Source organism: Patiria miniata, unplaced genomic scaffold (assembly GCF_015706575.1).
Source record: "Patiria miniata isolate m_02_andy unplaced genomic scaffold, ASM1570657v1 HiC_scaffold_13, whole genome shotgun sequence".
Lineage (NCBI taxonomy): Eukaryota > Metazoa > Echinodermata > Asteroidea > Valvatida > Asterinidae > Patiria > Patiria miniata.
In genome coordinates, this window is record NW_024037051.1 from 13,835,879 (window position 1) to 13,848,420 (window position 12,542).

Here is a 12,542-nt window from a genome sequence, read left to right on the forward strand (position 1 = left end):
TTCAGGCTGCGAGACATGGGAGCCAGGCGGGTTGGCGCTGACAGGCCTCCCTATGGGACTTACTGCACAAAAGCGAAAGAAGGGGCATCGGCTGCTACTTCTGGGATTTTCTCCAAAAGTTTCGGGTCTATCGACCTGCCGATTTGCATGCGGGTTGGCCCATTCATCCGCTTCAAAATGGTACCGAGTTTGTCCAGATCCATCCAGGTTAAGGTACCTTCAGGCTGCGAGACATGGGAGCCAGGCGGGTTGGCGCTGACAGGCCTCCCTATGGGACTTACTGCACAAAAGCGAAAGAAGGGGCATCGGCTGCTACTTCTGGGATTTTCTCCAAAAGTTTCGGGTCTATCGACCTGCCGATTTGCATGCGGGTTGGCCCATTCATCCGCTTCAAAATGGTACCGAGTTTGTCCAGATCCATCCAGGTTAAGGTACCTTCAGGCTGCGAGACATGGGAGCCAGGCGGGTTGGCGCTGACAGGCCTCCCTATGGGACTTACTGCACAAAAGCGAAAGAAGGGGCATCGGCTGCTACTTCTGGGATTTTCTCCAAAAGTTTCGGGTCTATCGACCTGCCGATTTGCATGCGGGTTGGCCCATTCATCCGCTTCAAAATGGTACCGAGTTTGTCCAGATCCATCCAGGTTAAGGTACCTTCAGGCTGCGAGACATGGGAGCCAGGCGGGTTGGCGCTGACAGGCCTCCCTATGGGACTTACTGCACAAAAGCGAAAGAAGGGGCATCGGCTGCTACTTCTGGGATTTTCTCCAAAAGTTTCGGGTCTATCGACCTGCCGATTTGCATGCGGGTTGGCCCATTCATCCGCTTCAAAATGGTACCGAGTTTGTCCAGATCCATCCAGGTTAAGGTACCTTCAGGCTGCGAGACATGGGAGCCAGGCGGGTTGGCGCTGACAGGCCTCCCTATGGGACTTACTGCACAAAAGCGAAAGAAGGGGCATCGGCTGCTACTTCTGGGATTTTCTCCAAAAGTTTCGGGTCTATCGACCTGCCGATTTGCATGCGGGTTGGCCCATTCATCCGCTTCAAAATGGTACCGAGTTTGTCCAGATCCATCCAGGTTAAGGTACCTTCAGGCTGCGAGACATGGGAGCCAGGCGGGTTGGCGCTGACAGGCCTCCCTATGGGACTTACTGCACAAAAGCGAAAGAAGGGGCATCGGCTGCTACTTCTGGGATTTTCTCCAAAAGTTTCGGGTCTATCGACCTGCCGATTTGCATGCGGGTTGGCCCATTCATCCGCTTCAAAATGGTACCGAGTTTGTCCAGATCCATCCAGGTTAAGGTACCTTCAGGCTGCGAGACATGGGAGCCAGGCGGGTTGGCGCTGACAGGCCTCCCTATGGGACTTACTGCACAAAAGCGAAAGAAGGGGCATCGGCTGCTACTTCTGGGATTTTCTCCAAAAGTTTCGGGTCTATCGACCTGCCGATTTGCATGCGGGTTGGCCCATTCATCCGCTTCAAAATGGTACCGAGTTTGTCCAGATCCATCCAGGTTAAGGTACCTTCAGGCTGCGAGACATGGGAGCCAGGCGGGTTGGCGCTGACAGGCCTCCCTATGGGACTTACTGCACAAAAGCGAAAGAAGGGGCATCGGCTGCTACTTCTGGATTTTCTCCAAAAGTTTCGGGTCTATCGACCTGCCGATTTGCATGCGGGTTGGCCCATTCATCCGCTTCAAAATGGTACCGAGTTTGTCCAGATCCATCCAGGTTAAGGTACCTTCAGGCTGCGAGACATGGGAGCCAGGCGGGTTGGCGCTGACAGGCCTCCCTATGGGACTTACTGCACAAAAGCGAAAGAAGGGGCATCGGCTGCTACTTCTGGGATTTTCTCCAAAAGTTTCGGGTCTATCGACCTGCCGATTTGCATGCGGGTTGGCCCATTCATCCGCTTCAAAATGGTACCGAGTTTGTCCAGATCCATCCAGGTTAAGGTACCTTCAGGCTGCGAGACATGGGAGCCAGGCGGGTTGGCGCTGACAGGCCTCCCTATGGGACTTACTGCACAAAAGCGAAAGAAGGGGCATCGGCTGCTACTTCTGGGATTTTCTCCAAAAGTTTCGGGTCTATCGACCTGCCGATTTGCATGCGGGTTGGCCCATTCATCCGCTTCAAAATGGTACCGAGTTTGTCCAGATCCATCCAGGTTAAGGTACCTTCAGGCTGCGAGACATGGGAGCCAGGCGGGTTGGCGCTGACAGGCCTCCCTATGGGACTTACTGCACAAAAGCGAAAGAAGGGGCATCGGCTGCTACTTCTGGGATTTTCTCCAAAAGTTTCGGGTCTATCGACCTGCCGATTTGCATGCGGGTTGGCCCATTCATCCGCTTCAAAATGGTACCGAGTTTGTCCAGATCCATCCAGGTTAAGGTACCTTCAGGCTGCGAGACATGGGAGCCAGGCGGGTTGGCGCTGACAGGCCTCCCTATGGGACTTACTGCACAAAAGCGAAAGAAGGGGCATCGGCTGCTACTTCTGGGATTTTCTCCAAAAGTTTCGGGTCTATCGACCTGCCGATTTGCATGCGGGTTGGCCCATTCATCCGCTTCAAAATGGTACCGAGTTTGTCCAGATCCATCCAGGTTAAGGTACCTTCAGGCTGCGAGACATGGGAGCCAGGCGGGTTGGCGCTGACAGGCCTCCCTATGGGACTTACTGCACAAAAGCGAAAGAAGGGGCATCGGCTGCTACTTCTGGATTTTCTCCAAAAGTTTTGGGTCTATCGACCTGCCGATTTGCATGCGGGTTGGCCCATTCATCCGCTTCAAAATGGTACCGAGTTTGTCCAGATCCATCCAGGTTAAGGTACCTTCAGGCTGCGAGACATGGGAGCCAGGCGGGTTGGCGCTGACAGGCCTCCCTATGGGACTTACTGCACAAAAGCGAAAGAAGGGGCATCGGCTGCTACTTCTGGGATTTTCTCCAAAAGTTTCGGGTCTATCGACCTGCCGATTTGCATGCGGGTTGGCCCATTCATCCGCTTCAAAATGGTACCGAGTTTGTCCAGATCCATCCAGGTTAAGGTACCTTCAGGCTGCGAGACATGGGAGCCAGGCGGGTTGGCGCTGACAGGCCTCCCTATGGGACTTACTGCACAAAAGCGAAAGAAGGGGCATCGGCTGCTACTTCTGGGATTTTCTCCAAAAGTTTCGGGTCTATCGACCTGCCGATTTGCATGCGGGTTGGCCCATTCATCCGCTTCAAAATGGTACCGAGTTTGTCCAGATCCATCCAGGTTAAGGTACCTTCAGGCTGCGAGACATGGGAGCCAGGCGGGTTGGCGCTGACAGGCCTCCCTATGGGACTTACTGCACAAAAGCGAAAGAAGGGGCATCGGCTGCTACTTCTGGGATTTTCTCCGAAAGTTTCGGGTCTATCGACCTGCCGATTTGCATGCGGGTTGGCCCATTCATCCGCTTCAAAATGGTACCGAGTTTGTCCAGATCCATCCAGGTTAAGGTACCTTCAGGCTGCGAGACATGGGAGCCAGGCGGGTTGGCGCTGACAGGCCTCCCTATGGGACTTACTGCACAAAAGCGAAAGAAGGGGCATCGGCTGCTACTTCTGGGATTTTCTCCAAAAGTTTCGGGTCTATCGACCTGCCGATTTGCATGCGGGTTGGCCCATTCATCCGCTTCAAAATGGTACCGAGTTTGTCCAGATCCATCCAGGTTAAGGTACCTTCAGGCTGCGAGACATGGGAGCCAGGCGGGTTGGCGCTGACAGGCCTCCCTATGGGACTTACTGCACAAAAGCGAAAGAAGGGGCATCGGCTGCTACTTCTGGGATTTTCTCCAAAAGTTTCGGGTCTATCGACCTGCCGATTTGCATGCGGGTTGGTCCATTCATCCGCTTCAAAATGGTACCGAGTTTGTCCAGATCCATCCAGGTTAAGGTACCTTCAGGCTGCGAGACATGGGAGCCAGGCGGGTTGGCGCTGACAGGCCTCCCTATGGGACTTACTGCACAAAAGCGAAAGAAGGGGCATCGGCTGCTACTTCTGGGATTTTCTCCGAAAGTTTCGGGTCTATCGACCTGCCGATTTGCATGCGGGTTGGCCCATTCATCCGCTTCAAAATGGTACCGAGTTTGTCCAGATCCATCCAGGTTAAGGTACCTTCAGGCTGCGAGACATGGGAGCCAGGCGGGTTGGCGCTGACAGGCCTCCCTATGGGACTTACTGCACAAAAGCGAAAGAAGGGGCATCGGCTGCTACTTCTGGAATTTTCTCCAAAAGTTTGGGTCTATCGACCTGCCGATTTGCATGCGGGTTGGCCCATTCATCCGCTTCAAAATGGTACCGAGTTTGTCCAGATCCATCCAGGTTAAGGTACCTTCAGGCTGCGAGACATGGGAGCCAGGCGGGTTGGCGCTGACAGACCTCCTTATGGGACTTACTGCACAAAAGCGAAAGAAGGGGCATCGGCTGCTACTTCTGGGATTTTCTCCGAAAGTTTCGGGTCTATCGACCTGCCGATTTGCATGCGCGTTGGCCCATTCATCCGCTTCAAAATGGTACCGAGTTTGTCCAGATCCATCCAGGTTAAGGTACCTTCAGGCTGCGAGACATGGGAGCCAGGCGGGTTGGCGCTGACAGGCCTCCCTATGGGACTTACTGCACAAAAGCGAAAGGAGGGGCATCGGCTGCTACTTCTGGGATTTTCTCCGAAAGTTTCGGGTCTATCGACCTGCCGATTTGCATGCGGGTTGGGCCATTCATCCGCTTCAAAATGGTACCGAGTTTGTCCAGATCCATCCAGGTTAAGGTACCTTCAGGCTGCGAGACATGGGAGCCAGGCGGGTTGGCGCTGACAGGCCTCCCTATGGGACTTACTGCACAAAAGCGAAAGAAGGGGCATCGGCTGCTACTTCTGGGATTTTCTCCAAAAGTTTCGGGTCTATCGACTTGCCGATTTGCATGCGGGTTGGCCCATTCATCCGCTTCAAAAGGGTACCGAGTTTGTCCAGATCCATCCAGGTTAAGGTACCTTCAGGCTGCGAGACATGGGAGCCAGGCGGGTTGGCGCTGACAGGCCCATTCATTCGCTTCAAAATGGTACCGAGTTTGTCCAGATCCATCTAGGTTAAAGGGAATATACATCATTTGCTTTTGCTGTAATTTTCAGAAATGGATGGAATTGGGGGGTTGGAAATATAAAGCAAATATAGTTACACTGACTTTTTGGTGGTTTTGGGTTCGAAAATGCTATAAAAACCAAGAAAAACGATCATTTTCCTGTAGTCGGGTTCCCTGACTCCATATAAGAAGAAACAGAGCAGTTTACATACATTGGGGAATTGTAAGGTCAGGGAACCAGTCAAGCTGGCTCGTACCCGTTCATAGGTTTGTAATCGATTGCAAACAAGTGCAATGGTCAATTGGGGCCAGTATTTGAAAAAAAGCCAGTTGTTTCCAACGCTGATCGGCCGATCAGCGTTGGAAATTGATACAAAAATACCACTTTTCTTGAAAATGACAGTATACCAGGCGCTATAATTTTACAGGATGCTTTAGACTGTCATTTACCAACATCCTATTAAGGTATTTCGCAAAAACTTGGTAGTTTTATTTTTCGATGTTTGCAAATGTTGTATTTTCCCTTTAAGGTACCTTCATTCTGTTCCAGCGCAAAATAATGGCGCCCTCTGTCGTTCTTATCGCGCCAATGGAAAATCTCCGTAAAATGACGTCACCGACACTCTTTCGTGGGTCGGGCCAAGCGAGTTTCGTGTCATGAATATTTATATCTGGGAATATTTGGAATGTCATTGGTAGATTAATCGGTCAAAGTTCAAAATGTTTCTTATTCAAAAGTTGTTATTTTCCCCTTATTTCCATATATGAATATCAGCTCATGAATATTAAATTACTGAAAACGGCGTCCGTCAAAACTGGTGTTCGACCGAACTGATTATCGCGGTGTGCGGTCATGTGACAAATTTGTCACATTAAAAGGTGTTTTTCTCCAAACAAGAGGTTTTCCCCGATGTAAGGCCCACATCAACTTTGTTTTGGAGATACGTGCTGCATATGTGTCCGGTTTGAAGGTAAGGCCAGCGGTAGATTTGTTGATATTTAGGTGCAAAAAGTGACATATTTTCGTGTGTGCGCGGAATGCCAAACGGTCGAGTTGGTTGTAAAGCGTACATTGTACGCGCGTGTGTATCACGCATAGCCCAAGCGCTTGATGGTTTAGAGACAACTCGACCGTTTGCGTGTTCATGTATTTGTACGGGCACGCGTGCGGATCTAACCCGTACCTAGGTTCGTGCATGTGTGGACGAAGTTCCTCCATTGGCGTGATGCACATGTACATGACATGACATGTCGTGTATTGTGCTACAACTTTGTTATACATGGATAAGATTTCCATACATAAATTACATCAACATGATCAACTAGGCCTTAATTGGAAGGTAAAAAAAAATGCTATTTGCACGATTCAGTATAAAATCAATAAAAACAATACGAACAGGTCATGACAACAGAGAGAGAAAAATGCCCCCCCCCCCCCAAAAAAAGGAACATTTCATAACAATTTGATTCTGACATGAACAGGATGAAAGTAGTTAACATGTCGGACTAAATCTTTTTTAATTGTGCATGCCACCTTTCGTGTTCGCAGAACTTATTCTGGCATGTCTGACGTTGAATTTATTTCAGGCTTTGCATATTTATTCAGTAATGCTTAGCCAAATGCCAAATCCATTTTCATGTAAACACATTAGTGCCTCAGCTTCATGGGGACATGAAAAAATTGGCAATTCTAAATTGAGGTGTTTTGTTTCTGTGTGATCCTGTACCATACAAATGGATCTTTTTTTTCTAGATCACCAACCTTCCCAAATTTTCCAGCCACTTTAGACTTTGCACAGGCCTTATTGTGCAGTGTGCACCCCCCCCCCCCCCCCCCCCCCCCGATAAAGTAATGGTGTCATGATACATCATGTACATGTGACATGCACCACTGCTTTAGTGTTGGCGGTACATGTAGAACTTTGAATGTATGGCTACATTTCTCCCATGCCCCACCCCCACCCTACCCCCTAATAAAAGCAATTGTACATGTGATCCTGTTTTCTGAAAAAAAAACATTTTGTTATGATTTTTCAGGAAGTTTGCAGTATCATTCTCCTGACAAGAGGGTTTCTCGTATCTTCTGGAGCTCTGGTGAGATGGTGGTGTGATGAGCCGTTGACTCCTCGTGATGAGCCGTAGCGTACAGTGGAAGTGAATCTTTCATCCCACGTTTGTGCATGGAGGATCAGGATTACACAGACATGAGCATGTGTTGGGTGTATTTTTGGTAACTGAATGTGTGCAAAACTGTGTGATGCCATGTGCACTGCTAGATTTGAACAAACCCTGCACCGCCTTGATCCGACACATTAAGAACTTCTATTGTCTACTTGCCAAGGAATCACTCTGGAATTTAAGCTCAGGATTCACACGTCACACATGATCACTCGCGATGGACTGGTTCTCGCTCCCATAATATCGGACATGTTTACATTTTAATGCCCATTTATGGCCATTGACTGGATCACCTCTGCACATGTGCAGTACAATTTTGTTTGTTGGAAAATGATATTTACATTCTGATTTCTCGTGCATGGCCATCGCAAAACTGACTCGTACATGAACCATAAACAGTAGGCAAAATGGTCATGTCTCTACAGAAACTGCATTAATGACAACATTGTTGCCACTTTGAATGGGCTGGATCCATGCTTACATTATCATTGTGATTTTGTACATAAGGGCAGAATTGTGACCTAGGCTAATTTGTATACATTGGTAGGAATTCCTCCAGGACTACTGCGAACGACACTCCCAAGTGCCAAAATTATGAATTGAAATACAACTGGATATTAACTTTCACTGAAAATCAACTAATTGTTGACACTACTAAAATGCTATTATTACATTACATATTTTTATCAGCGCTTTTTTTAAAGTAAGTCAATAGGCTACTAATAACAAGTTTTAAGTTGGCCTTCTTTTCCATACTTTAAAACAGATGAGACTTTTACGTGTACATTGTATGTGGATTGCTTTTTTAGGTGTACTGTGACCAATGGGAGACCAAAGGATTTCACTAAATTGGCCGCCAACTTAAATAATGAAATAAAGTAAAAAATAAATATTACCCTGCCAGTTTTTAAATCTAATATTCAATTGGAGTCTGCCTTTGCTTGTGCCACATGCAATGATTGGCTGCAGCCTCTACTATCTCTGGGGGAATGCGGCAATCTCTATATATGCTGTGTGATGTCATGTGGCCATAGATTTCAGCAACCTTGCTGGTTACTTTTGCTTCTTGGAAGGGTTCTGGACAGAACTGTTGTGCTGACCTGACTCGAAACTGTAACCGACCCAACCAAAAACCAACTTTGTGTTTGGTCGGGTCGGTTTGTCCGTCATTTCAATTGGGTTGGTCAGTTTTGTGTTTGAAAATTTGCGGATCGGGTCGGATCGGGTCAATTCAAAACCCGAAATAAACGGGGAAAAAAGATGGAAACAGTTTGGAAATTAACACAGCGCAGGATTTGGATTATATCTATAATGTTTCGCATCGGTTTGGCCTATAGTGGACCTGACCCGAAGCAAAACACTACTGGACAGGGAGGTTTTCGAAGTTTTTGAGGTTTGGATGAAGCTAATCTGGGGCACTTGTGGACATATGCAGGACTGCATTTGCTCGAGTCTTCCTAATAGCCCGAACAGTCCTGAATCCTGGAATTTTAATACGCTTCCCCCCCCCCCCCCCACCCAGGGAGTTAGGGTTAATTAAAAATGTTTGAAGTGATAAGTGTTGCACCCGTAGTGGTTTAACTTCATGAATATTGCTGTGCAAATAGGGGCAGGATATTGTTTCTTTTATGAAATTTTTAAACAATTTCAAGCAAACTTGGAGCATTACATTTGTTCATATAATCATAAGGCCGTCTGACCTACAGGAGTCTGATGTAGAAAGCTCATCCTGCCTAATATTATTGGTGTTCGTACAAAATTATTTGTATTCTTAACATGCATGATCTGGCCGGAGTTCTGCTGAATATTTCCCCCACAAACCACCGGCCTGTGACTCTCAGCGCACGGTTTCGCTGCGCTGCAGTTCAGCGGGTAGGGCAGTGCGACAACGCCGTGTTAACGCCGCGCGTGCCCCGGTGGTGTGTGCATGCGTTCACGCCCTACAGCTATTGTGCCGTGTGATGTGCGTGTATACCGCACGGTGTTCGTGAAAAGTGGCTGTATTTTAACGGTTCTAAAAAAAAATCTACCGCTGGCCTTCGAATGAAACTTCATGAGTCATTTAAGATGGTCCTTATTTACAAGAAGTGACCAAGGAATATTTGGGGAAAACTTGGTATCAATAATAAAACGGGATTTTCGTCGGGGATTTTTAACAACTTCCAAAACAAACAGCGACAGAAAACCTTACGCACGAAGCGTAATCAAACCTGATTTTTACAGGTATTTTGAACTTTATGGGCCAGCTCAATCTCCCAATGTGTGGAAACTCACGTTATCTGTCAGAATTTTAGTATGGCACCATAAGACATTGTGTGAGTCATGATTTAGGGGCAAGTTTGGGGCATGTTTTTCGTGTTCTGTTTTCGTGAAAATTTAGGACGCCATCTTGAATTTCCAAAATTGCATGACGTCATCACTTTGATACACTGGAGTAAACAAACGCTGTGCGGACAAAATTGCTCAAGTTAATTACGTTATGTCTATGGGATTGAAACGGCCGTGGATCAGGCTGCGAGACATGGGAGCCAGGCGGGTTGGCGCTGACAGGCCTCCCTATGGGACTTACTGCACAAAAGCGAAAGAAGGGGCATCGGCTGCTACTTCTAAGATTTTCTCCAAAAGTTTCGGATCTATCGACTTGCCGATTTGCATGCGGGTTGACATTCATCCGCTTCAAAATGGTACCGAGTTTGTCCAGATCCATCCAGGTTAAGGTACCTTCAGGCTGCGAGACATGGGAGCCAGGCGGGTTGGCGCTGACAGGCATCCCATGGGACTTACTGCACAAAAGCGAAAGAAGGGGCATCGGCTGCTACTTCTGGGATTTACTCCAAAAGTTTCGGGTCTACGACGACCTGCCGATTTGCATGCGGGTTAGCCCATTCATCCGCTTCAAAATGGTACCGAGTTTGTCCAGATCCATCCAGGTTAAGGTACCTTCAGGCTGCGAGACATGGGAGCCAGGCGGGTTGGCGCTGACAGGCCTCCCTATGGGACTTACTGCACAAAAGCGAAAGAAGGGGCATCGGCTGCTACTTCTGGGATTTTCTCCGAAAGTTTCGGGTCTATCGAACTGCCGATTTGCATGCGGGTTGGCCCATTCATCCGCTTCAAAATGATACCGAGTTTGTCCAGATCCATCTAGGTTAAGGTACCTTCAGGCTGCGAGGCATGGGAGCCAGGCGGGTTGGCGCTGACAGGCCTCCCTATGGGACTTACTGCACAAAAGCGAAAGAAGGGGCATCGGCTGCTACTGCGATTTTCTTCAAAAGTTTCGGGTCTATCGACCTGCCGATTTGCATGCGGGTTGGCCCATACATCCGCTTCAACATGGTACCGAGTTTGTCCAGATCCATCCAGGTTAAGGTACCTTCAGGCTGCGAGACATGGGAGCCAGGCGGGTTGGCGCTGACAGGCCTCCCTATGGGACTTACTGCACAAAAGCGAAAAAAGGGGCATCGGCTGCTACTTCTTAGATTTTCTCCGAAAGTTTCGGGTCTATCGACTGCCGATTTGCATGCGCGTTGGCCCATTCATCCGCTTCAAAATGGTACCGAGTTTGTCCAGATCCATCCAGGTTAAGGTACCTTCAGGCTGCGAGACATGGGAGCCAGGCGGGTTGGCGCTGACAGGCCTCCTTATGGGACTTACTGCAGAAAAGCGAAAGAAGGGGCATCGGCTGCTACTTCTGGGATTTTCTCCGAAAGTTTCGGGTCTATCGACCTGCCGATTTGCATGCGGGTTGGCCCATTCATCCGCTTCAAAATGGTACCGAGTTTGTCCAGATCCATCCAGGTTAAGGTACCTTCAGGCTGCGAGACATGGGAGCCAGGCGGGTTGGCGCTGACAGGCCTCCTATGGGACTTACTGCACAAAAGCGAAAGAAGGGGCATCAGCTGCTACTTCTGGAATTTTCTCCAAAAGTTTCGGGTCTATCGACCTGCCGATTTGCATGCGGGTTGGCCCATTCATCCGCTTAAAAATGGTACCGAGTTTGTCCAGATCCATCCAGGTTAAGGTACCTTCAGGCTGCGAGTCATGGGAGCCAGGCGGGTTAGCGCGGACAGGCCTCCCTATGGGACTTACTGCACAAAAGCGAAAGAAGGGCAGCGGCTGCTACTTCTGGGATTTTCTCCAAAAGTTTCGGGTCTATCGACCTGCCGATTTGCATGCGGGTTGGCCCATTCATCCGCTTCAAAATGGTACCGAGTTTGTCCAGATCCATCCAGGTTAAGGTACCTTCAGGCTGCGAGACATGGGAGCCAGGCGGGTTGGCGCTGACAGGCCTCCCTATGGGACTTACTGCACAAAAGCGAAAGAAGGCGCATCGGCTGCTACTGCTGGGATTTTTCCAAAAGTTTCGGGTCTATCGACCTGCCGATTTGCATGCGGGTTGGCCCATTCATCCGCTTCAAAATGGTACCGAGTTTGTCCAGATCCATCCAGGTTAAGGTACCTTCAGGCTGCGAGACATGGGAGCCAGGCGGGTTGGCGCTGACAGGCCTCCCTATGGGACTTACTGCACAAAAGCGAAAGAAGGGGCATCGGCTGCTACTTCTAAGATTTTCTCCAAAAGTTCGGGTCTATCGACTTGCCGATTTGCATGCGGGTTGGTCCATTCATCCGCTTCAAAATGGAACCGAGTTTGTCCAGATCCATCCAGGTTAAGGTACCTTCAGGCTGCGAGACATGGGAGCCAGGCGGGTTGGCGCTGACAGGCCTCCGCCCCATGGGACTTACTGCACAAAAGCGAAAGAAGGGGCATCGGCTGCTACTTCTGGGATTTACTCAAAAGTTTCGGGTCTATCAACCTGCCGATTTGCATGCGGGTTGGCCCATTCATCCGCTTCAAAATGGAACCGAGTTTGTCCAGATCCATCCAGGTTAAGGTACCTTCAGGCTGCGAGACATGGGAGCCAGGCGGGTTGGCGCTGACAGGCCTCCCTATGGGTCTTACTGCACAAAAGCGAAAGAAGGGGCATCGGCTGCTACTTCTTAGATTTCTCCAAAAGTTTCGGGTCTACCGACCTGCCGATTTGCATGCGAGTTGGCCCATTCATCCGCTTCAAAATGGTACCGAGTTTGTCCAGATCCATCCAGGTTAAGGTACCTTCAGGCTGCGAGACATGGGAGCCAGGCGGGTTGGCGCTGACAGGCTTCCCCATGGGACTTACTGCACAAAAGCGAAAGAAGGGGCATCGGCTGCTACTTCTGGGATTTACTCCAAAAGTTCGGGTCTATCAACCTACCGATTTGCATGCG

At 49.2% G+C, this 12,542-nt stretch overlaps 1 long non-coding RNA gene across 1 annotated transcript; it reads left to right on the plus strand.

The window, feature by feature from the left end:
- The first annotated feature begins 5,752 nt into the window (after nucleotides 1–5,752).
- On the plus strand, nucleotides 5,753–8,194 carry LOC119721358. The gene is made up of 2 exons (XR_005270177.1): nucleotides 5,753–6,070; nucleotides 7,137–8,194. It is a non-coding gene; the product is annotated as an uncharacterized LOC119721358 (long non-coding RNA).
- Nucleotides 8,195–12,542: the final 4,348 nt, after the last annotated feature.